The sequence below is a fragment of the Triturus cristatus genome, chromosome 4_1 (assembly GCF_964204655.1).
Source record: "Triturus cristatus chromosome 4_1, aTriCri1.1, whole genome shotgun sequence".
NCBI lineage: Eukaryota > Metazoa > Chordata > Amphibia > Caudata > Salamandridae > Triturus > Triturus cristatus.
Window position 1 is genome coordinate 431,671,241 of NC_140585.1, and position 25,155 is coordinate 431,696,395.

General features: G+C 41.1%; 1 protein-coding gene and 1 pseudogene across 1 annotated transcript in view; both read right to left on the reverse strand.

The window, feature by feature from the left end:
- Positions 1 to 25,155, reverse strand: part of CRACR2A (calcium release activated channel regulator 2A) — a 727,465-nt gene that overhangs the window by 624,123 nt on the left and 78,187 nt on the right. The window lies entirely within an intron of this gene.
- LOC146855079 (RRP15-like protein pseudogene) lies at positions 17,205 to 17,815 on the reverse strand (annotated as a pseudogene).

Below are 25,155 nucleotides of genomic sequence, written 5' to 3' on the forward strand. Positions count from 1 at the left end.
TGAAATAAATACTACTAATCAGTATAGTCATGGTTGTTTGATATTTTCTTCCACGATTTATTCACTTTTTGAATAGGTTATCAGCATTGGCATTTTCTTGTGTCAATCTTAGTCAGTGTCAGTGTCATTAATATCATGTATGATTTGTGGGTAGATCCCTTGCAAAAATCTGAAGTCAAATGCCCAGTAAATTTGCTATTATATGGCTGCTTGAAAAGGCAAAACTAATTGAGTGTGAATGTGAGGGCAAATGTTTTTTTTTAATTTACATGAATCAGAAAATGGTCCTGTGGGTCACTCCATGATCACTCCTATTTTACATATTGAAATGAACCACCTTGATGGTTCTGTTACTCTGTCCACCAACCATCCAAGACAGACATATCACAAAATTACCAAATCGTCAATTGAACTTGTGCAGATTTCAGAATTAGGCTCTAATATAGCTTTTTTTTGAGGTACCACTTAATCTTAATATGGAGGCACCACATTCTTGTGTTAATCAGATGCTAGCTATTTAGAATTGATGTTGTTTTTTAACAATCTCAGTAGAAAATAGCAATTATTTAGAGACAGAGCGGCTTTAGCGCTGGTGGCACTGGCGCCCAGTGTGACAACCGTTGTTGGTGCTCCCCAATTCCCTCACTACCACCCTCCAACAGTTCCCCTCATCTCTCCATATTCCCTCTCTCACATGTATTTCATTTATTTTATAGCACTACTCATACCAGTATAGGATGACAGAGAACTTTTTATCACCCACATTATAGAGACACAATGAATCATATGATTTTAAATCACTGTATAGGAAATGTTACATAAGACAGTGGGGTCAACAAGGTGTAAAAATCAGATATCATCCATAGAGGTACGCTTGGTATGGAGAAACATAAAGTCACAAATTAAAATGTAATATAGTGGTTGGGATTGGCTTTACTAATAAGGATATGTTTCTACTCAAACAATTCCTTTTATCTTTAGCAAAATACGGATAATGAAAGACTGGTAAAAATACATAGGGCCCAATTACAAGTCAGGAGGTCAGAGGAGCGCCAGACTCATGGTGGTGCAGCGGTGGCGGTAAGGGAAGCAGCATGAAACTATGGATTCTTTTTTCTTTCACTGTAAAGAGCAGTAGGTTATGTCTTGCTTGGAATAAAAAACATGCAAGTCAGAGCAGCTGGGGCCAGAAAGGGATTTCAATCAAAGCTTAATGGGAGTCAGTGTGCCAGCCAATGGGCGAGTTTGGAGAGTCAGACAGCAAAGCAAAAGGAAAGAAATACACCCTTTTATATTTTTGTTGTGAAAGAGGTATCTGAAAGCATATGCCAACAATAGGTAATTGATGCAGGGTAGAATGTACTGTAACAATGAAAGCTGTGGCATGCCTGGAGGAAAACACTTGGGGCCTGAGAAGCTGGGTGCCTGGAACAGACTCTCATCAATGCTTAGTAAGTGTGCCGGCCTATGGGGTAGTTTGGAAAGAAAGAAATCCCAGCAAAAGGAAACAAGAGCTACACCATTTGGGATTTCTTATGTAAAAATATCTATGGAAAGATTTTACTTGACAGCATATGCCAAGAACAAGGACTATGTGAAGAAAACTGAACTAACTTTGCCTAAAAGTCATCCACCAATTGCTACCTATTTTTTCCTTTTGGACTGTCCTTCTTGCCCCACTCTGTTGAGAAAATGGTCTGAAAAGTTGTTGGACTGGACCCTTTTTGCAGGGTCATCCCTGACTTTTTTGCCTTCCTCCTGTATTGTTTCTGACCTGTTTGTGTTGGTTTTAGGACTCTGGGCACTTTACTACTGCTGATCAGTGCTAAAGTGCATACGCTCTCTGAGTAAAGTGTTATGGTAATTGGTTGTCCATAATTGGTATGTTTGTCTTACTAGTAAAGTCCGTAGTAAAGTGAACAATGTGTGCCAGGGCTGGTAAGGCAAATGCTACTAGTGGGCCTGCAGCACTAATTGTGCCACCCACACAAGTAGCCCTAAAAAGAGTTCTCAGGCCTGCCACTGCAGTGCCTGCGCGCAGTTTGTTAACTGCCTTGTTGTCATGACAAGTGCACCCACTTGCCAGGCCTTACCCTTTCCTTTTTATGCGCATCAGACACCCCTATATTATGCCCAAGGTACTCCCTGGGCAGGGTGCAGTGTATGTGAAAGGTAGGACATGTACTGAGGTGTGTACCATGTCCTGACAGTGAAATACTGCCAAATTCGTTTTTCACTGTTGCAAGGCCCTCTTGCCCATAAGACAGAATGGGGAATGCTGTGTCACATGTTTCCAGCATATCTTCCCATAGGCATAAGATGGAGAGATGGAGTTTAGTGTGCCTGAACTCAGAATCTAATAATACATCTTTTTGTGAAGATGGTTTTTAAATTGTGTGTTTAGAAACCACGCTTTTAGAAGTGGCTGGTTTCTTGTCCAAACCATCCTGTGTGCCTCTGCCTGGTTGTGTATTGACTGGCTGGGCTTGGATGTGACAGGGTTTGGGGAGGTGTCCTGACACCAGGAAGGAGTAGGTGAGACAGTAACAGGCTGGCCTGCATTTGGTGTGGTGGGAGGAGTAGCCCCTTTGATGCGAAGAGGGTTGTGCTGCTGCCACAAAAGAGCGGCTCCACCTCCTGCAGAGTGTCTGAGGCCCAGACCCTCATTATCAAAGAAACAAGGTGTGCACTGGCAGGAAGACATCCAGAACTGGTTTGGACCAGGCTCAGAGCCCCCTGAACACAAAGACTTCAAAGGCATTTAGGGGTATAAATGTGAGAGCTGAAACCCCTGAACTCAAGCCTGAAAAAGGATTGAAACTACTTTGTGATCAAGAGGAACCTCTGCCAAAGAAGAACAGCTGAAGAAACTGAAGAGAAGGACTGAACTTGCTGTGTGTTCTGGGACTGGCCTGCAGTTTGCTGATTTGACTAAGGAGAGGACAAGGGACTTTGCTGTGTGCTGTGTCCCCCTGCTTGAAATGACTTTGCTGTGTGCTGTGTCCTGAAGTAACTTGTCTCCAAGGGCCAGAGAGAAGTTGGCTCCCTGTTGTGGAAACTCAGGAACATCAAAGTTTCCAAAAAAGCCTCAGCGACGCTGTGTGCATGTGCTTTTTGCAGCCTTAGACCTTCGTGAGAATTGCCCCGTGACCGTGTGCCCCGGAGCAGTCTTGCGCTCTGCTTCAATCAACAGCATCACCAGAAGTGCTGTGATCGTTATCGCCATCGGCCCGGACCGTCGTCCCAAAGGGGACCCGTGAGAAATCACCGCCGCTGGCCCAAGCCTGCCTTTGCCAAGGAGAGACCTGTGAACCTTCACCATCGTGGGTCTGAGGCCTTTGCCCAAGATCAACGGAGTCGCGCCAGGAGCTGCTCAGCTGCAAGGCTATCGCCTGGAAGCCCGACTCTCACTGCGAGGGGCAGCCGCCGCCAACCCGAAGCCGCACAGCGTGATGCCCAAGCCGTAAGGAGAGGAGAGAGAGACTGCACCCCTCCCAGGTAATGCTCAGCGAGCGAGCGTGTGTCGCTGCCTGGGGTGGAGTGCGTGTTACGAGAGACCGCTCTCGGCCTTTCCCATCTTTGCAGCGCGAGACTCGACTCTAGTCAGTATCGCAGCCCGTACTTGCCGAGGAGTGGCATTACCAGGGTCGGATTGTGGAGCTGCCCTTTGTTTCCTTCATAACAGTATTGGGGGCATATTTGTTGCAGTCGGTGACCGCAAGTCAGCCAAGAGTGGCATAGAGACCTTCACTAGCACCGCGATCGGTGCTGAATTGCTTTTACGATCCACATAGGTACTTGCACTACGAACTGCATTATTACTTGCTTTACGAACCCCATTAGTACTTGCATTAAGGACTGTCTTATTTCTACATTACGAACTGCATTACGAACTGCATAGTATTGGATTAGGACTGCATTAGATCATCGTGAACTGCTCATTAATATCGCAAGAACCTACAAGCGATTGTTAGCCTAATACCCGGCCCAGTGAAATATTACGAATACGCATATGCTGGATATTTTTATCGTTTGGTCTCATCGTATTTCTTCTTGATAAAGATACTGCTATTTTCATAAATCCGTGTGGTGTCCATTTGTGGTTTTATCACTGTGTTACTGGGAGTGTGGTTGCAAATACTTTACACATTGCCTTGGAGATAAGCCTGGTTGCTCGTGCTAAGCTTCCGGAGGGTGAGCAGGGGTTATCTAAGAGTGTGTCTCTCCTAGAAGCAAGGGTCCCTAGTTTGACTAAGGTACCTACCTCAGCCAACTAGAGCCACCTAGTTCTAACAAAAATGATGAAGAAAAGACTTACCTTTTTGTTCCACTTAATAATTCCTGGCTGCCTTTGAGGCGAATGGTTGTCAGCTCTGCCTTTGAATCTCTGGGACTGGAAGATTGTTCCATGAGCTAGTGGCACTAGCCTCGCTCAGATCCACAGGGATAGAGGGGTCCAGGGAATGCTACTCAAGTCTGATGCCCCTGTGGAATTTTTCTCCTGTGGCTGGAGAGTGCAGAGGTATTGTAACAAAGTAAGCTCTAGTTTGCCTGAGGGTAACCTATTTAGAACATTATTTGCCCAGATACAACAGATGTATCTGCTGATTGTTTCTGTGAAAAATGTTGCTTGTCTGGGGAGCACGGGTTGTTTTTTCAACAGAAAAAGCTGACTATGCTGTAAAGAAATCACAAGATATACATAAAACATGACTGTTTGCTTTGAGTTTGAACTGGAGTTATAATACATCTTGAACTCATGGACCAGTGTGTGGGGCATTCATCCTCAAGATTGTGAGACTTTTTACAAAAAGAATGCTATGGAATGTTTTGTAAAACTAAACAACATTTTGAACTCTGGATCAACAGGACAGGGTGCCAAAAATATGTGATCCTAATCTTAAATGTTTTTCTCACTGAGCTTGTCACTTGAATTTTGAGGGTAAAGGGCACTGCTCACACAGCTCATCTCAACACTTCTCCCACTCGTTTGGCAATGAAGATCTTCAATTGTATGAAACGTTTCTAAATCCAAAAGTAAAACTTTGTCCTTAGTACATCCTGATCAATTTAATAAAGGTCCCGTAAATAGACTGCGATGAAATGTTTTGATTTGGTTGAATAGGAGTTGAATGGCATAATCAAGTAGGAAGTTCAGTTGTGTCCAAAACCAGACATATTCGTCAGCCATCATGAATGATGCAGTATGCTTATGAAGCACAAGTTAAAATAGAATTTGTAACCGGCAGTGAAGCAAGTCAGAGGGAAGAGCAGGTGTCAATCTGGGTTGGGAATCTGTGGATAAGAGGCTGTCATTTCGATATACCAAGGGGTGAGGGTTCTCTGTGAGGAGGATGGGATTTGAATGCTTTGTAGAGATATTGGTCATTTATATTGGGATGATATTGATGTGTGGGTGTTTTTGCCTATGTATTTTAGAATAAAATAGTTATGATGTTGCTACTGTCAGAGACAAGCCAGGTGGCAGGTTGGGTGCCCTTCCTGGAGGAGAAGTGGCTCAAAAACAGCAACGTGCAGTCTTTAACAAGAATAAAGCTTTGGCGTGCGTTTTGTTCGTGGCAGGATGTCAGAATAAGAACGCTACGATAATGTTACTATATACGGGCATGAAAAACGCTGTAAAATCTTGCGTGCAGGTGAGCAGAGCAGGAATTCGATTTAAATTATTAATATGAACACACGCAAATTGCTGCCTACCTATTGACTGCCGACTGTTTTCCTCTAGAGACGGTTGTAACCTGTGTTTAAAGTACTATATTTATCAAAGGCTTTAATTGTGTTTTAGGTAAAATGTGATTCTTTCAACATGCAAGTATCTCACTTAATATTGCGATGTGTACGGTAACACCACGCTCCGTCTTCCTGACTCAAAAGAACATACTATTAGTTTCAAAGACTGTTCCGACAGAAACATTTACTTCGCCACTCTCAAGCAGGGAGCGATGCAATGGTTGAAACAGACAAAGAGGAACATGTTAAAAGCCTCTTTGAAAAAGCCTCTTGCCCATTTCTATTAAGAGCTGTACTCCAACAGGAAAGCATGTTTCCATTAAGCCAAATGGAACATGTTTCACTCTAATAGAAAGATATGGTTGTTAGATGTACAAATAGGGAAAACGCACACCACTCACTAAAACACAGCCAATAGGGAGAAGGGCGATGCATTTAGGAAAAAGGCATACCTGCAATTCTTCAACTCGTAACTGAAATAAAAAACAGACATCTACTATATGTCCTTATTTGTTGCTTCCACTGCCATGTAAACAACATCATGTTATCTACAGCCAATAAATCGATGGTCATTACACTGAAGACATGTGTTTAGCATTTGTTTAATTAATTGATAGATTTTTAAGTCATGGCACTTGGCATCCGCAACATTTAACGCTCAGTTTCAGCGCAAAATTACACTACTAAATAAAATTACAATTAATAAAAAGTGCATACAAATACATTAAATCACCATTCCTACATGTAAACGTGTTTTAAAATTAATAAAAGGAAACCTGCACATTTTCTCCTTTAATATTAACCTGATATTTCCCTGTTTCTGCCATTTTCCCAAAGCCACAGTTCAAAACAAGTGTAAGGCACGTGTCATTTCCACATGGTGCAGTGTCGCGGTTACCCTTCCTACAGTCATCCAATAGTCTTTTTCAGAACCAGCACTAAAAATGATTTTAAATAAAGATTAAGCTTGAGTTTAGCTAACTGCTCATCCCTAGGTCCTCATGTTAATGTACTGTAACAAAACAAAGCGCTTTGTAATGAAACTTTTCTATTGCAAAGCACTCTGACACCCATTGAATCATTTGTGTTCTATAAAACGTAGAAAGTAAATAAGTGTATTTATATATTTTATTTATAAAACTCACTGACACCACAGGAGCCAAGCCGGGCACTGCATACAAAACAATTGCTAACGGACCATACAACACAAGTTAATACAATTTAAATAAAACTTTCAGAGCTAGTATAAAGGGTAAATGATGACTCAAGAGTATGTTCCTTAAGCGAGGGCGTTCCAAAGTGTGGCATCGGATGGCAGGAAACATGGCCTCCAATAGCATTTTCCAGACCAGAGGCACCCTGAGCAGCAGGAGATGAGATGACTGTAGGGAAAGGATGGGGGCGCAAGGAGTCGCGGGGGGGCAGCGCGGGGGCAGGGCGGGGGCAGGGCGGGGGGAGTCGACAGACGACGACAAGAGAAAATAAAATTTAAAAAAGGAAATCATTAACCCTGTGCTTGCTGCTTTGCCGACAGTACTTATTACATGTCTCAGTATATACTCTTCCATATGTAGTCAAAAAATATATATTAAATATAATGTATAAATAAAAAAACACATTGCAGTATAATGTATGTCAAGTTATTTTGTATTATAGATGAAAAATCATTAAATACATATGAAGAACAACATGGTTGTTCAAGTATTATTTTTACATATAGGCTTATTTATGGGGTTTATATTTATGCCAAAAGAGTATCTCACATGAATGTTAGATACATACTTTAGTTTTTTTGTTCAACATTTTTATGCCATCATTAGTAATTTAGGTGCTACAAACCAGGTCCCTTTTGTTGTGAAAAGACATAGCAAATCACATCTTCATCAGATCTTCAACCATTATGATATACTCCCCAATGCCTCTGCAACATACTTATCTGAACTAGGGATCTTGGGGTTGTAAATGTATGTATACTTGAAATTTGATATATTCCAACAATTGAGAAGAGAGCAGATAGTATTACAGATATAAAGATGAACATTAGGTTTAATGTTTATTTTTTTACTAGACAGCACCAACGAATTATTATCATCCTACAAGTGCGGTAGACCAAAGAGAACCCTATTCTCAACTTACAAACATGTACACATTCAGCAGTTAGGAAAGCAAAAATGAAGCCCTTTTTTTGTAATTCTGAAAAGTGATGGAAACAAAGATTTTAAAATATAAAAAAAATATCAGGATGCATTAGTTGGTGATACATAAATGATAAATATTCACTGAAACCCGATATCCACATATCATCGTTTGTGTGCAACATGGTAAATTGTGGTAAATTCTTTTTTTATTGTGTAGAATATATAAATCTGTTCAAAATACCTATGCATAAATCAGACTAATACAATACATAATTTGTACTGTTAACATAGTTCTATAAGGACAACAGCATGTGTGTGGAATTTAGTGGCCATTTCAATGGAAAATGTGCTGATGTCTGTAAATGGCAGTGTGCTGCCACAGGGTGCTTTAGTTATATTAAAACATTACCCACCTCATTTATATTAAAGCTTGGTGGGTCGCGGACATTTGTTCTTCTAAAAAGTGGATTGTGGGTCTAAATAGTTTGGGAAGCACTGTACTAGACACATGGCTTGTTTTTAAAGTAGACAATTAAGAATAATCAATTAAAGATCATGGTAAATTTGGATGATAGTTAATTCAGTAAAAGCACACTGCTGTAAGACTACCATTAGCAAAGAAGTAGAACTGTTTAAATATGTCATATTTCCGTCTACACCTGGGAGGACAGGGCACTGACCTACAATTAGATTTTAAGATATCATAATGGCCATCAGAAATGGACCAACACATTTTCATTAATAGTGTGGTTTTGTTTGAGTTGCTAGAAAAGTAGTGATATAAAATATTTAGATTACTTTCAGTGGATTAATGTTACATTGCAAGGTCAAGGTACAGTTGTAATTCTTGGTACTGAATGGTGCTAAAATATTTTTACAGTAAGACATGATCACTTAAAACACCTCACTAAGACCAGCATGCCCTCAAACCCACTGAGCTACTACAGAAATAGATTGATGTATAATTTTATGTGTAATCAATTACTTCAATAATAAATAAGAGGTGACTTCTAGACTAAATGCACAATGTTGAAGATGAATGAAGAACTGAAAGTCATGCTCAAGCCATCCAAAATATCACAAGGCCAAGGATGCATTATGTCTTCTCATTTGAATACCAATCGAAGGTATTGCATAGAAAGAATTAAATGAATAATTTAGGACAGTTCTAAAGGAAATATTCCACTGATACTGCTCCCATATTCCATCTCCAGGTTTTCGGCCTTGGTGTTCTATTTTGATTGATTGATTGATTGATTGATGGGAGACTTATATATTGCGCAGCTATCACCCTACGGGCATCTTGGCGTTTTGGACTGAGGAACCATACCAAGGAGGACATAGAGAGGAACAGAGAGAGGAACAGGGAGAGCGAACCGGGTTAGACTTTGGGATAGAGCCAGGTTTTAAGTCCCTTGCGAAATTCAAATAGAGAGTTACACTGTCTCAGATTCAGAGGAAGCTTGTTCCACATGCCGGCAGCTACTATACTGAAGGCCCTTCCGCCTACCCTAGAACGTTTAAATCTCGGGACTACCAGTAGGCCTGCTGTAGAGGAACGAAGCTGCCTAATTGGTAGATGGCGAACAAACTTATCCTGCACCGGAGCTGGGCCCAGTCTATGCACTGCTCTGAAGGTCAGACACAGAGACTTGAAAGAGACCCTCTCCTTGACAGGGAGCCAATGTAGGTCCCTTAGTGCTCCAGTGGCCGAGGAGCTGCGACGCCGATCAAGCACTAATTTAGCTGCTGCTGACTGTATCCTCTGCAATCCCTGGAAGATATACTGCGGGGCCCCCAGGTAGAGGGAGTTGCAGTAATCGAGCCTGCTTAGTACCGTGCTGCGTACTACCATAGCTCGTGACTCCCTAGGAAGTAAGGGTAGGATACTTCGGAGTAGTCGCAGCAGGGCAAAGCAGGCCGAAGCGGTCTTACTGGCTTGGGATACCATCTGGAGGTCATCATCAAAGATCACCCCAAGATTGCGTACCTTACTGACCGGTATCAGGGGACCTTCCTCTGGAGAGAGTCTGAAGTCAGGAGGTAGATGTTTTAGGATTCTAGTTGGAGAGCAGAAGACTACCTCAGTTTTGCCACTATTGAACTGGAGAGAATTCCTTCTAAGCCAGTCCGTGGTCTGCTTCATGCATTGCTGGAATCGCTCCATGGGTATTGCAGCATCCCCTTCCAGAGAGAAGGCCAGCTGCGTGTCGTCAGCGTAGTTCACCAAGCTTACTCCAAAAGATTTAATTAAAGGAACCAGGACTGGATGGCTCACCGTATCGAATGCTGCCGACATATCGAGAAGCACTAGAGTCATGGCATTCCCGTTGTCGGCATGCATTCGAAGGTTGTCCAGCATGGTAACCAGAGCCGTTTCAGTCCCGTGAGCGGGACGAAAACCGAACTGATCCCTGTCAAGCAGGAGATTCTCCTACAGGAAACAGGACAGTGTCTTGCTTACCGACTTTTCAAGAATTTTCACCGGGTAAGGCAAGAGTGAAATTGACCTGAAATTAGCTGGTACCAGAGGGTCCAGATTTGGTTTCTTGATCAGTGGGGTTACCACTGCTAATTTCCAGCAGTCCGGGACAGATCCAACCATCAGGGACTGATTGCAAATCATCCTCAACCATGGAAAGGTGTTACGCCCATGTAGTTTCCAAATTTTATGAGGGAGAGGGTCTAGAGGAGAGCCAGAGAACACACTTTCTGTTAGACTATCAAAAGCCTCCTGGGAGAGTGGTTGAAAGTTGTCTAGGGCCGCGGTCAGTGGTGGATCTCCGTCGGCCAAGCTGGCGGTTTCCTCAGAGCCATCCTGAGTATTGTCATGTAGTATATTGACGATGTTGGCAATTTTCTCCTGAAAGAAGGAGGCAATTTCATTGCACAAGGCTTGTGAGGGAGCTACTCTGTTGTTCATGCAGTCCGGGGTAGAGAGGTCGCGAACAATCTTAAAAAGGGCTTTGGTCCCATTGGAGGCCTGGGTGATGGAGCTCGCATAGAAATCTGCCTTGGACCTCAAGATCAGAGCTTTGTATTGTTGTTGAGTCAATCGCAGGTCATTCTTGTCGTCCTCGGCATAGTTTCTTCTCCATTTCCTCTCTGCTTGCCTACGGGAGAGTCTAAGTTGATGCAGCTCCTCATTGTACCAGGGTGCTGATCTTTTCCTCACCTTCTTTAGTGACTTTATGGGAATAGTGTAATCAAGGGTCTTAATTATCTGTTCGGTGAATGATCTATAATTTTCATCCACGGACTTAGCAGGAGAGAAATGGCTGGCATCCGATATAATAATTAAGGGGTCAACTTTGGCCAGTTTGGCCCATTCTCTATCTTTCCTGTAAAGGCACTGCTGGCTAGGCGTGTTCTTCCCACGGGGCAACGCCATGCTCAGATGTATAAGAGAGTGGTCCGTCCAATTCAAGGGCATAATACTAGATATCTCAGTTATAGCCGGGTTGGCAAATACCAAGTCCAGGATATGCCCCTTCTGATGGGTAGGACTGGCCACCAGTTGGTGGAGATTCAGGTTAGAGCAGGTGTGCTGGAGGTCTCTCAGTTGGCTGCCAAGACCTCCATCCTCTGTGAGGTTGAAATCGCCTAGTACGATCATGTTGGTGTGGGCAAGTTTCAAGTTGATAATGGTATCGGCGAGGAGGTGGAATTGTGTGGTCGCACCCGGGGGCCTATAACATAGCATCCCCGTAAGTAGATTCCCACCGGGAGACTGTAGAGAGAAGCCCATGATTTCTATCCACCCTACCTCGTCAATCTGAAAAGGTCTAAAATCTAATGTGTCCTTAAAAATCATACCCACACCACCACCTCTACCCATGCTTCGAGGTTTGTGGAAGATTTTATATCCACTGGGACAGGCCCCACTCAGGCCATGTTTCCGTTATAAAAAGAGCGTCTAGCTCCCGGTCTTCCAGGAGGCTATAAACTTCCGAGAAGTGTTTAACTAGCGACCGGCTATTAATTAGTCCACAGGAGAGACTATCGCCCAGTGAATTAGGGGCCTTAGGTAGGTTCAGTTGCAGTAGTTGTTCTCTGCTATAGATCAATCGTCCTGGAGGGCCATTTGAAAGGGCAGCATTCCTGGCGCTGGGAGCGGCCAGGGCGCGGACGGGCGCAGACGGGGTTGCCTCTGGCGCGCCTCTGGCGTGCCGTCGGCGCGCCCGCTGCGCGCTTGCATTGAGCGTCTTAAGTAGGTAGGCAGAGCGTTCCCTACGCAACTAGAACGCCTCCCAAAATGGCAGCCAACAGTGGCAGGAGATCAGATTCCCACACCCAAGATGGCGCTGCGAGTGGAAGGGGGTGATTGTCACGCTAAAGCAGCGTGTGAAGAAGATTTTTTTTTATAGTGCGGGTAAGCGGAGCGTAAATGCCTGCCTAGTTGTGAAGTATGAATAGGTTTGGATGATTAGAGGGCAGGGGCCCCGAACAGGGCAACAAAACAAGTTGATGAAAATTTTTGATGTAAATAGGTACATGTGAACTGGATTCTATCAGCCTGATTCACAGCTCATTTGCCAAGATAATTTAAAATTTTATACAGCCACATCTGGATTTATAAGTTCAAGAAGCTCACAAAAGGTGAATTTAGATTTGTAAATCGATTTAGCGAGGCATTATATTACTCTAGTATAAGTAATATTATGCGAGGGTAAAATTTCAATCATGGGAATTCTTGAGAGGGGATTCGAGGGTGGAGATATACTGGAAAGAAATTCAAAACTTCAGTGTTGATAGATCTTCATCAACATCTCCCAAACATCTTCCTAACATGGAATCAGATTTATGGCAGGAGAAAATTGATGCAGAGGTGTTTCTTATTAATAAGAACACAATTATGCATATGGGAGTGTCTCCACATAGACATAATTAGGGATTTCTAAAAACTATTCAGGAATACTCTTGGACACCTGTAACTACTGTACATTCGCAGGATTACTCTTGTAAATCTTAGTAAATGTAGGCATTCATTAGTCGGCATGCTTGCAAAGTAGTAAGCCTACAAATGTGATTCATGAATCTGGTACGTTTGCAGAAGACTAAAAGACTTAACAGTCCAATGTCTCAGAACTGGAATCTATCGGATACCAGGAATTCCAATCCACAACCAGGCTCTTCACTTTAAGAATATGTGAAGCTTGACTAGACATTTTGTTCTTCATACAATATTGCAACAAACTCCTAGGAACAGCTTCTTGTCCATGGAGTTGTCTCTATGATTGATGTTTTCAACAACAGAAATATTGCAAAAATATGAAGGGTACAATATTAACTTTGCATAATGCACCTATTGTCTAGGTAAAATATATTTAGTTGATTTGCCTTTTTACAATGTTTGGTGCAATTGTTGGATAACCCCTTGTTTGTCAAATACCTTGGCATTACGGCTGGTGTGTCAGGAAGTTGTCTTGTTTTGAGAAGTCTACTCAAACAGACAAAACTGTGTAAGGAAATGATAGTGGACAGATCAAGGATCTTCTTGGCAGAAGCTTTTTTAGCACCTGGCCGTCTGGGAGCCCGGCAGAAGACCTTTGCGAACTGGTTGACAGCAACATCTGGGATCTCCTATTACCATATTCCAATAAAAGGTTACCATTTCTAGCATAGATCCCAAAAATGTGTGTGTAACTGAACTAACCAAAATGTCTATCCTGTGTCAAAAGCTGCAGTGTAAAAAAGAATAGCAGTTCAATAACTTTTCCTGTTTTTGTGCACAACATGAAGTGTCATTCATTATTTTGAAACAGGAGCGCTGGCTTTCATAAAGAAGGTGCAATGTGCTTCTTTTGATTGTGTGAGAAATTAGGTTGTTGGTTGAGGTAAAAGCAACAGCTACAATCCTTTTCAGGGTGAATCACAAAAGTCACTAAATTAAGCTGTGCTTGACCCTCTGGTAGGTTGGCACAGCGGCAGTCAGGCTTAACTTGTGTAAAGTGTTTATGCAGCACACAAATAGTAATAAAGTGAAAACAAATCACAAGAAAAAGCCCCCACAAATTTAGGGAAATAGAGTCAATATTAATCCACTATTTGACACCAAAACAACAAAAACCTAATCAGTAGAACTGAGGCTATGCGATTTCAAAGATTTAAGGTAAGTATATAGCCTAAAAGCACAAGGTGCCACACACGCTTATCTGATCGTGCAAGACCGGGTGAAAGTCGTAAGTTCAGGCCGACCGTGATGGAGCCCAGGCCGATACATGCACCAGGTTAGACCCACTGAAAAAGTTGGCTTCTAAAGTCCAGCGCGAAAAGTTCTGTTTGCAGTGGAGGAGGCCACGAGGAGCACAGAGAGCGCTGCGAATGGTCATTGCTCTAGCACGAAAATCAGGCTGGGAGTCACAGATGGTCATTTCAGTAGAGCAAAGATCCTTTTGGGTGTCACAGGTGTTCATTGCTGGAGCTTCATGTTGCTGGTAAGCGTGGTTTGTAGATGCTGTAACAGCGAAGTGCAGATCTTGCATTGCCCGTTGTAGCTGGTTGCTATAGCGCAAAGAGTCAGGTTCACAGGACCTTCACATTGGTGAAGACGGCAAGATCTTGGCATGAAGGGGACCATTCACAGTTGCAAAGGGACCAAAACTTCAGGATTTCTCCCTTTTGTTTAGGAGGAGCTCAACTGATGCTGCACCAAGGGTCCAGGACCTGAGAGGAACCTCTTGGAGATCAGAAACTACTCCAGCAAAGGCCAGCAGGGCTCAGCCAGGTCCAGTTGCATGTTCAGGCAGGGCCAGTACAGCAGGTTAGCTGGGCAGCTGCAGAGAGGTCTCTGGAGCTTGTTGTGTCCCTGTAGCTTAGAACAGGAGGTTAGTCAGCTGACCCTTGGAGTCACTTCAACCTGGGAGGAAGGGTGCAAGTCCAGTCTTCCTTATCAGACAGCAGGGCAGGTCTCAAGAAGCCGAGCATTCCTCTGGCAGCAAGCCAGTTCTTCTTGTGTAGTATCTGTAGGCACACAAGTGTACTGAAGAGTGGGTCTGAGGGTCCCATTTTTATACCTGGTGTCTTTGAAATGTAAGAAACTTCTGTAATCTTCCCATCACATAAGTGTCTGGAATTTCCTGCCTCCCTGCCCTGGTCCCAGTCTGTCTCCAGGCACAACAAGTTAGAGTGAAGTCCTTTGTGTGTGAGCTCAGGCGGTGTCTTTGAAGTGCACGTGTGACAAGAGACAGCTCAGCCCCTGTCATCAAGTCAGGATGGTCCACCCTTGTCAAAAGCAGACTCTCTATTGTGTGGCTGTTTGAGGAATACACTAAGGCCAACTGCACGTAGTTATGTGACCTAGGAAGCAGGCTGCAGGCAGCAAATGGTTAGGACAAGTATATGCCAACCTTATAAAAGTATTTATGTTGATTGGGCAACCCGATATACCCTTGCGGCTTGGGTAACAAAATGTTTCATCAAGTAAAGGTGCCTACAAGGGATTTTATTTAGATATATAAGAACATTACTTCAACAAAAAAAGAATACACCCATTTCTTGTTTTTGATCTACTCGTTACTGATTTCATAAACTAATTTTCAGAATTCATGTGTTTGAGGCCACTGTTTGGGCACTCATAATTGATTTTGTGAAGTAATGTTTCATAATATCTAAATATAATCCCTTGTAGGCACCTTTACTTGATCAAACTTTATAAAAGTGGCATTTTCAGAAATGTGATTTAAAATTCGACTTTACCATTAAAGAGGGGTTTAAACGACAGTTCACCCGAGACACAAAACTTAATATTTCTTACTGCTCCCAAACAAAAGCTATCACTTTTTAAATGTAATAAGATAACCTAATATTATCCTATGGGAGAGTTGTTTACTACCAGGACATGAAAAACTTAAAATGCATGTCCACCTTTTTAAATCCAATGCACCCAGCACTATGGGCTGTTTAAGGCCTACGCTAGATGTGCCTTTTATGTATTAAAAAGAGAGTTTTAGGATTGGCAAAAGGTTTATTTTGTTAAGTTGAATTGGTAGTTTACGATTCGACACACAGGCTGCAATGACAGCCTGAGACATGGTTCAATGGGATACTTAAGTGAATAGCACAATAGGTACTGCAGGCCGACTAGTAGGATTTAAATTACCGTGCCGTACCACTTTACTAGGGACTTACAAGTAAGTTAAATGTGTCAATCGGGTGTTAGCCAATAGTACCATGTTTAAAGGTGAGTGCACATGCACTTTAGCACTGGTTCGCAGTGGTGAAATGCACAGAGTCCTAAAACAAAAATGGGTTCAGATAACAGGAGGGGGTTGACCTTACAGAGAGGGCCAGTTCCAACAGAGAAGAACTGCCTTAGGATATCAGTCTATCATGTCATGCATGTTCTTCAAATGAAGGAAACAACTGATTGACACAGCAAACAACTTAAAATAGTTGAAAATGGTGGGCTTTGATTATGCAATAGAAATATCAATAGCAGTTCTATAGTATGAAAAAATTCTGACAATAAACTCCTGTAACACATTCCACAGCCAAACAATTGTAATGTTTTACTCCTGACAGCATATGCCACAATTGCAAAGTTCAGTTTCTAAAACAGGCTCTGTCACTTCGAGCTTTCAGGAGGTTAAAGGATTGTACACTAATTAGATGCAAAGCTCTATATGTTTCTGACACCAAGGACCCTTTAGTTATCTAAAGTCATCCTACAATGCTATTGTTCATCAATTAAAACCCAGATAGAAAAGCCACTGCAGCGTTTCTAGACTGATACAAAGCTTACAACTTTCTACAGTGGGGACATATGCAGGCTGTTCAGAAAAGAATGGCCATAAGAACTATATTGTCCAGACCCCGTTGCTAGCCACATTAAGTGGGGCAATATTAGATAGGACACCTGTTAGGGATGCCCATTGCCCCCTCTGCTATATTCTTAGGTTAAGATGCCACTGGCTTGTGACATTTAGGAGCATCATGCCCAGAGAAGTGTAAGATTTTTTAGGCGAACATATTGCTAGATGTGAGAGAACCAAAACTAACCTTTACCGGCTATGCAAGAAATTATCCGATTCATATCAGGACTCAAGATCAATTGGACTTATTTACTGATATGTCCTCTTACAGGCAACATGGAACACTGTTACATTTTCTTTGTTTTTAGGCCATAACGTTTGGTATTTATTCAACATAACCAGGGCCAACAGTGTTGATGGTTACTGGTCTAGAGCTCTGCATTTTTTAAAAGATCCTGGACAATTGGCTCCAGCGATGTGAATTCAAGGTGAAAACAAGGATATGGAAATATGCAGAAAACAGACTTCTAACATGAAAACATTTTCCTTCCGTGTCAGTTTTTTACGGGGTCTCCTCCTTTTTACTATTGGGTGTCCTGTTTTTGTCACTTTGCACTATTTTTGTCTCTTCTCCAAGAACATTTATAAAATCTTTTTGGGAGTTGGAAACAATCAGCTTTGCACAATTCATTTTAGAACTTCCCTCTTCCTTCACTTTCTCATCTATATTGCATTGATGCTTGCGAACTGCATTGAATAACTGTACAACACCTCTCGTGGCAGTTTTCTGAGGAGTTATTTCCTTTTCTCTGTCTTTGACAACATCTGGTTTAACTCTGACCTTCATTTCCCATTCTCACATTTTCAAGCTGCCTCATTTTCTCTAACCTTTCTTGTCATTTTTTCTCATTCTCCTGCTACAGTTTGTTGTTTTTAAGCAATATAATGGGTTGGCTGGCAGGGGTCTTCCGGTTTTGTTTTTTACCATAGAATCAGCCAAGCCAGAACCAAGACTTTTTCTGTTACTGACGTCATGATGACGTCACTAGCAATATTTCCAATGTCCACAGATTCCACATCTGAAGAAAACTCTTCTGCAAGATATGAGCCACATGTAGAATCCTCTGATTGAGGAGAGTGGGGACAGTGGCTGTCAACCTCCAGAGCCATCATAGTTGCTACAGGTATTACAGTTCAGAGCACTAGGACAAAGACAAGATATCACTAGATCCTGGAAGTGTTGCTGTATTGTTGTTTCACAGTACACACTTACATGGAGTTTCTCTTCTGTGAATGGATGACTCAGAGTGTGCTATCAGGCCATTAATGTACACCGAGAAGTCTCTGGAGGGTTCAAGGATGATTATGGAATGACAGCGAATATATTGATGGAACATGTGAACCATAAAATGAATTCAAAACTTAATCATTTACACTCAATTGATTACTTTAAAGAACGACTAAGAGAGTTTTCTAGCTGCACTATTAGCACCCTGTCATCGACCTTGGTTTGATCCTTACAAGATAGGTTGACAAGGCTATTCAATTGAGGACATAGGACTGAATACTCACAAAAAGAGATATCCTTCATTTTCTCAAGAACTTGTTAGTTCAAGCTAGAAACTTGTCAACTGGAGAGGCAAAGGAGGACCTCATAAATAAAACATCTTAGGATATCCTACCGAGAAAAGTCTGAGACATAAAAAGCACACTTTCAAGAATCGAAAAAAGCATTTTATAACAACAGGTTTTCTACAAGCCCCTAACCTGATGAAGGCCTTATACTGTAACATTGATGGACTTCTACCCCCTGCAGCCACAGTAAATGATATTTCTCCCTACGAAAAAATATATAAAGAATTATCTTCCTTCTTCCAAAAAAACGTTTAATTTTAACGCTTCAAACTTTTGGTGAAACGTTTTACTTTCAAATACAGAGATACACAAAATATAACAAAATCCTTGATCCTTTTTAGGCAGGTGTAAGAGAAGGCAGAGGCACTGGAGTAGTTCGGTCCCTGACAACCTCTGCAGATCGGTGGACAGTGGCGGCATTGGTGCACTATCTCTCTTCCAAATCCTTTGATATCATCGATCACACCAACTTGTTTTCAAATGGTCATGCTGCCACCTTTTAAGTCTAAATCCAAAGCTCCCAATTGTGGTGTCCTGCAAGGGTCAATATTAAATCCTCTTTAGTTCAACATCTATATGACAGCTTTGGAATCAGGCCTGAACCAAGATGTTGTAAATGTATGCAGCTGACTCTCAATTCATTTTTGAGTTTTCTTTTATTTTCCTGCACAGCTTGTCACTATTGCACTGGTGGATATTGCAAAACTTTATGAATTTAAATCCCTGAAAAACTGAGCAGCTGCTTGCTCTGTGTGGGGCGATAGCTCCTGAGAACTTCTTTTGGACTCCAATCTAAGGTCTATATCCTACCTTATTTTCTGTGACATGCAAACGTAGAATTTCTTTTTATCCTAAACTATCTCTTGACTTCAATGCTATAAGGTAGTAAGTTCTTGCTTTTTCCAACTCAAAACACTGTAATTTCCTTCCATTCATTGACAAAGATTTTATTTTACCATAGTGAATACCCTTGTGCAATCTCATTTGGACTACAGCAATGCCATTTAGCTGTTAGCAACAGAAAAAACGGTAAAACGTCTCCAATTGATCCAACATTCTGCTGCCCATTTGATCTGCAATGTACCCAAACACCATCATATCTCTCAATTTCTAAAACAGTCTGCATCAGTTACCTGGACGAAGCAGAATAGCCCTCAAGGCAATGGTCATTGTTCAAAGAGCCAACTACTAAGGCTCTCTGTACTTTATCACATCTATATTTAAATGATATAATTTAGGGCACGTTTTAAGATCAAAGTGTCAATATCTACGGTATCCACAACAAGACCAATGAACTCTGGTCACTGCTGTTAAAATATGGAATAAATAACCTATAACATAACATAAGTACTAGTTAAAAATGTCACTCGCAGTTTGGTTGAATAGTTATTTTAAAAATGTTAAGTCTCCCAAAGTTTTTTTTAATTAATATGCCAATAACACCTTCTAGTGTCTTTTTTGACCAACTAAAACCTTTATGATAAGGCTGGTGTGGGCAAGAAAACAATCTGGAAGGCCCTCACAATGTCTTACGAGGCGAAAAGTTGTGCTATCCCTGACCTAGAGTATTACTTTTATGTTACTCATGCAAAATGTGTACATTTCTTTTTTCATGGACCTAGGGAGCTCCTACATCTTTTGGCTGGGGCTGAAGAGATGTTACTGTGCCATCCCTGGACCACTATTCAATGCTCGTGTAAGAAGCCCGGTGGAAGGATGGACCTGGTGCAATGTACCACAAATGCATAGGGTAAGATGGCAGCGAGGAGTGACCGTATTCCCCTCTAGTAGCACTTAGGGAAAGCCCTTGGGCTCCTCCCTCCCAAAAGCGTAACAACAACTTTAACAGCTAAAGGCAGAATGTTTAGGTGATCTATTTATGGCACAACAATTTAAGAGCATTGTTTTTGGAATGCCCGGCGAAGCCTTCCTAATTGAAGGAACTAGCACACAAGTGATTAGCAACCAAAGCACACAGCATATTACATTCCGACTATATAGATGAGATATGAGAATAGATGGGAGACTCTGCAGCTCCAGGCATAGGTGAGAATAGGACCTTGGATAGGTGCTACTAGATGATCAGTGGAAATATTGCTGTGCACATATACTAAGTTTACTCAAGGGTTTTTCTTATATATCTGCTTTGATGCATTTGATGGGTCTAACAGCAGGAGTTCAATGTCTTAAATGATTTTATGAGAAAGTTGAATTTATACACTTATAAACTGCACTATTGCAGTATATTCAGGAGAGCCATTCTTCTGTGAGATGCTTCAGGGCTTCTTTAGCCATCAGACAGGATAATCAATTGGTGGCAACGTATTAAGGTTGAAGTCTACCCCCATAAACTTCAGAATGGCTTAAGAGCTTGACATTTTGTATGCATCTAATACATATGTGACATTGCTTCCTGCCTTGTCCAGGCATAGAGATATATGGGGCATTTTACGGCAATACTTGCAGACCCAGATAAGCATCCAGGATTATGCGTGGCAGCCCCTCATTCCCAGGTCCATGTTGACATTCATTGCCACACCCTACCTCAGTGCTTTCACAACGTTTTAGGACACATTTTTAGAACAACAAACTTTCGTGACCCACCTACCTTTAATGGACATGCGGCGGGTGATTATTTTAATGTAACTAAAGCATTGTGTGGTAGCACACTGCCATTTACAGACAGCACATTTTCCATTGAAAGGCCACTAAATTTGCACAGAGTGATAAAATTATAATGCACACAAATGATAATGTGAAGCAATTGGGTTTTAATGAATATTTATCTTTTGTGCATCACCATGTAAAGTGTCTTGATTTGTTTTGATCCTATTGAAGAACTTGTATACTATCACACTTAAGAATTAAAAAAATATGCTTCAGTTTTGGTTTTCTAAATGATGATTGTGTACAGTTCATTTAAAGGTATTTATATTTTATTGTGTGTTACAACAGCTTTTCCATTCACACAATTCCTGTACCTCAACAAGACTTTTGCGTAATTCACTTTTCGTTTTCTGATTGGGAAGTAAGAGGAGAGTGTAAACAGCAACCCTTATCAGATGACCTAGCTTGATATTTGACCGCTGTCTTTGAAAGACAGCTAATGTGACAAGTTATAGACAGAAGTTAAAGGCATGCCTATTAATTGCTTAGGATTTGGCGACCCACCAAAAATCAGCTTGCGACCCACCAGTAGGTCGCAACCCACAGTTTTGGAAACACTGCCTTACCCAGATAAAGCTATTGTTTAGTTTGTAGTTGAGAGTGTGGTGCTGGTTCTAGACACTGCCTTGTATGGACCATGATATATCATTATTCTGCATGGATTGCAACAATGCCACAACAGTTTTGATTTTTTACTGCGGAAATACATATTTCAATGTGGTATAATGAGTAAAATGATAAGTAAAATTACATAAAAGTGATTCTCCAAAGAAGAAGTGGAGAAAATATTTATGTGATACTTGGTTGTCAAGATAACAGAGATATGCATGATATGTAAATACGGTATAGGTTTACAAATTGGTCACTTTCATAAAAGTCTTCACATGCATTAGATATTCTCTCACAAACATTCAACTATTTAAAACAAAAAAAATAGATGTTTAACTAAACCTGGGGTGATATATGAAGAAGATGTCAATAAAATTCTTACTGCCTTATCAGTGAAAGGCAGGTTGTCATTTATGGGAAGTGATATCTGGGATAGATAGATAGATAGATAGATAGATAGATAGATAGATAGATAGATAGATAGATAGATAGATAGATAGATAGATAGATAGATAGATAGATAGATAGATAGATAGATAGATAGATAGATAGATAGATAGATAGATAGATAGATAGATAGATAGATAGATAGATAGATAGATAGATAGATAGATAGATAGATAGATAGATAGATAGATAGATAGATATTGGAGAACGAACAGAGATGGAAGGAGAGGAGTTGTGTTTAAATGCAAAGTACCTGTTGGACCGAGGGCAAATGTTGCATTGCAAGAGGCAATTTGACCACCTTGAAAAGACACACGCCATTGAATACATTCCTCCACACAGCAACATCCATGATTTATTTGGATCATGCAATTCCCTAGATCTTCATACCCGGCCTTATCTAGACCGGTTATATATGGCTCTGTATATCCCTCGGTCTTCTCCAAGAATCATTATTAGGAATCATGAAAGTATTATAATGGCTTCATTAACATGTAAAGATAGGAAAATCTTTGTGCTTAGCAATACAAAAATTATTTTCTGTTCCTGAAACGAAGCAAAGTGCTGATCTGTATATTTAGCATTTATTACCCTGTATGATTCAGCCATCCTGCTGCACAAGGTTCTCACAAGGGCCATGTGGGTTCATGCCTCCAGCCATTAATACTATATAAAAACATAACCTACCGCAAACTCATTCCACGTCAGTCATGATTTTCCCATTATGACACTGGTGCATTTAGGTCAATATAGAGGTTTCCTTCCTTTCTCTTTGCTTAGATCATGTCATGGAGGTGGAGTCCAATTGCTTCCTGATTTGTATATGTTTACTGACACATGCATACAGACTTTCCTCTATCTCTGCTCTCTTTTGCACTTTGTTCCCGGATTCCCTCTTTCCTATTGGGCCGTCTGCTTTCTGTAGTCTTTCCGTCTCTCAGTGCCCTTGCAGCCATTTAATCATGCAGCTACTTTTTTGTCCCTCACGTATTACTGTCCAGTCGCCAGATCCCAGTCTCTTCTAGCCTACTACTGTCATTTCCAGTTTACAGGTCTTGCCCGTTCCTTCATCTTCCAGGCTATAGTATCCTATATACACGATAAGCCCTTATCCTGAATCCGCATGTCCCTGCAGACAGTGACTTTGTTCCAGCCTTGGTCTTACCAGTAGTGCTGACATTAGCTATGTCAGATATAAACAAGCATTTGCAATGCAATCGGTCTTGCCTTTGGGACCTTATATGTATTTAGCCATGCAACACATTAGCCCGGGTGCTGAAACATCTACTATTCTTTAACATGAAGGGAAAGTAAGCACCAAACTGCGTGACACACCAGGTATGGGAACACATGGAGACAAATATTGCCTTTCAACAGGAAATGGTATCGTTCAAAGCTCTGTTTGTAATATAAAATTAGGGTCTTCGGTGGTCATATCACTGAAAATACAGGATTTGAAAAAAATATTACTGTCTACGGGTTCTCATGGAAGACAATTTCTATGGACTGGACTGGAATCTAGAGAAGCTATAGTGATTCTGGTATTTTATTGACCTCTGCTGGTCGTTTTCTATCAAGAAAGTTAAATAGAGGCAGTTGCCAGAAATTTTTTTTAAAAAGAAAGTCGCCCAGCAGAAAGCAATTCTGGTATTTTACTGACCTCTACTGGTCGTTTTCTATCAAGACCGGTAAATAGAGGGAGTTGAACAGAAAAAAAAAACCCTAAGCGGAAGCAGACAAGTCCTAGGGCTGATCTCCGGAGCCCACAAAGTACATACACATATAGGTATATACTAAAGTATATACAAGAGGTCTCGAATGCTCGACCTAAAAAGAAGGATTATGAAGGCTAGCAATATCTGAGGGTTCCTGTTAAGTTACAGTGGACATATAGCTGGTTTCGTTTTTATGCATCACAGAATAATGGTAACATAATCAAAGCATTTCAGTAGATTGAGAACTGTCAAAAAGGCAGAATATGTAGTCACCTTGAGAGCAGGAGAGAAGTGTGGAACACAACGAGGAAATCTTTCCAGTGCATAAAGAAGAAAGAAAATAATACATGGTGCAGCGCAGATGGTAATTTACTGAAAACGGTTAAATAATGTTTTTTCCAAGAGAGCCCGGATAAATACTTCAAGTGCTAGAGTTGCCTTTAACATGATCCAATTTTTGTGATATGGTACAAATAGGCAATTGTTTGGGGAAAGAATAATTAAAATAGAAATATCCTTGGTGCATACCAGGCAAGGCATCTTTAGAAAATAGATTCTAAGAAGAATATTATCCACGATCTAAGCAAACAGGCCACCTGTCTGACAATGTAAGTCACGTCAACACGTGTGTGTGTGTGTGTGTGTACACATACATATTCGGAGTCATCCTTGTTACAGATTTGAATACCAAATTTGATAAATCCGATTGATACAGCAGATGACTGATCGTTGAAGAGAGGTAGGTTATACATACTTAAATGGCTGAGCTCGATTTTTGGTTTAGAGAATGCAAATAATAGGCCTGTTTCTCAAAGTGTAACCAAGTTGAACATGAGTGCTTAAAATCCTCATCTGCTAGTGTAAACTCTGGTTTTGTATCCACAAAATACGAATCTGTACTTGTAAAGCCGTAAAAATACTCTTGTCTGGCTTACCAGCAACAGGAAATCCTATAAGATTCAAATCATGCAAACCAGTTATCAAACGGTTACTTATAAATACAGGCTTGGCATGCGATTTTCTTCGACATTACAGAACATATGATTATATGAAGGGAAATCTAGGGAAATGAGACTTGATACACATATCAACTGATACCAACACACACCACATATAAACAATATCTGACACTAGAACCCAGTCAGTTTATGACTGTTATTTATTTACAAAACAATAGTATTCAGGGGCTTACAAAAGTAAGTGACAATAAGTGTGACGTGAAAAGTGAGGGTAATATTAAAATAAAGACATCACCTTGACAACAATAGTAGGAACTCCTTGAAACTAGGACAACAGGAACTCCTTTCACTCTGTTAAAACTATTGTTGTCAATGCGATGTCTTTATTTTAATATCACCCTCACTTTTCACGTCACGCTTGTTGTCACTTACTTGTCATAAACTGACCCACCTGTCCCTCTGTATATTACTTACCGCTCCC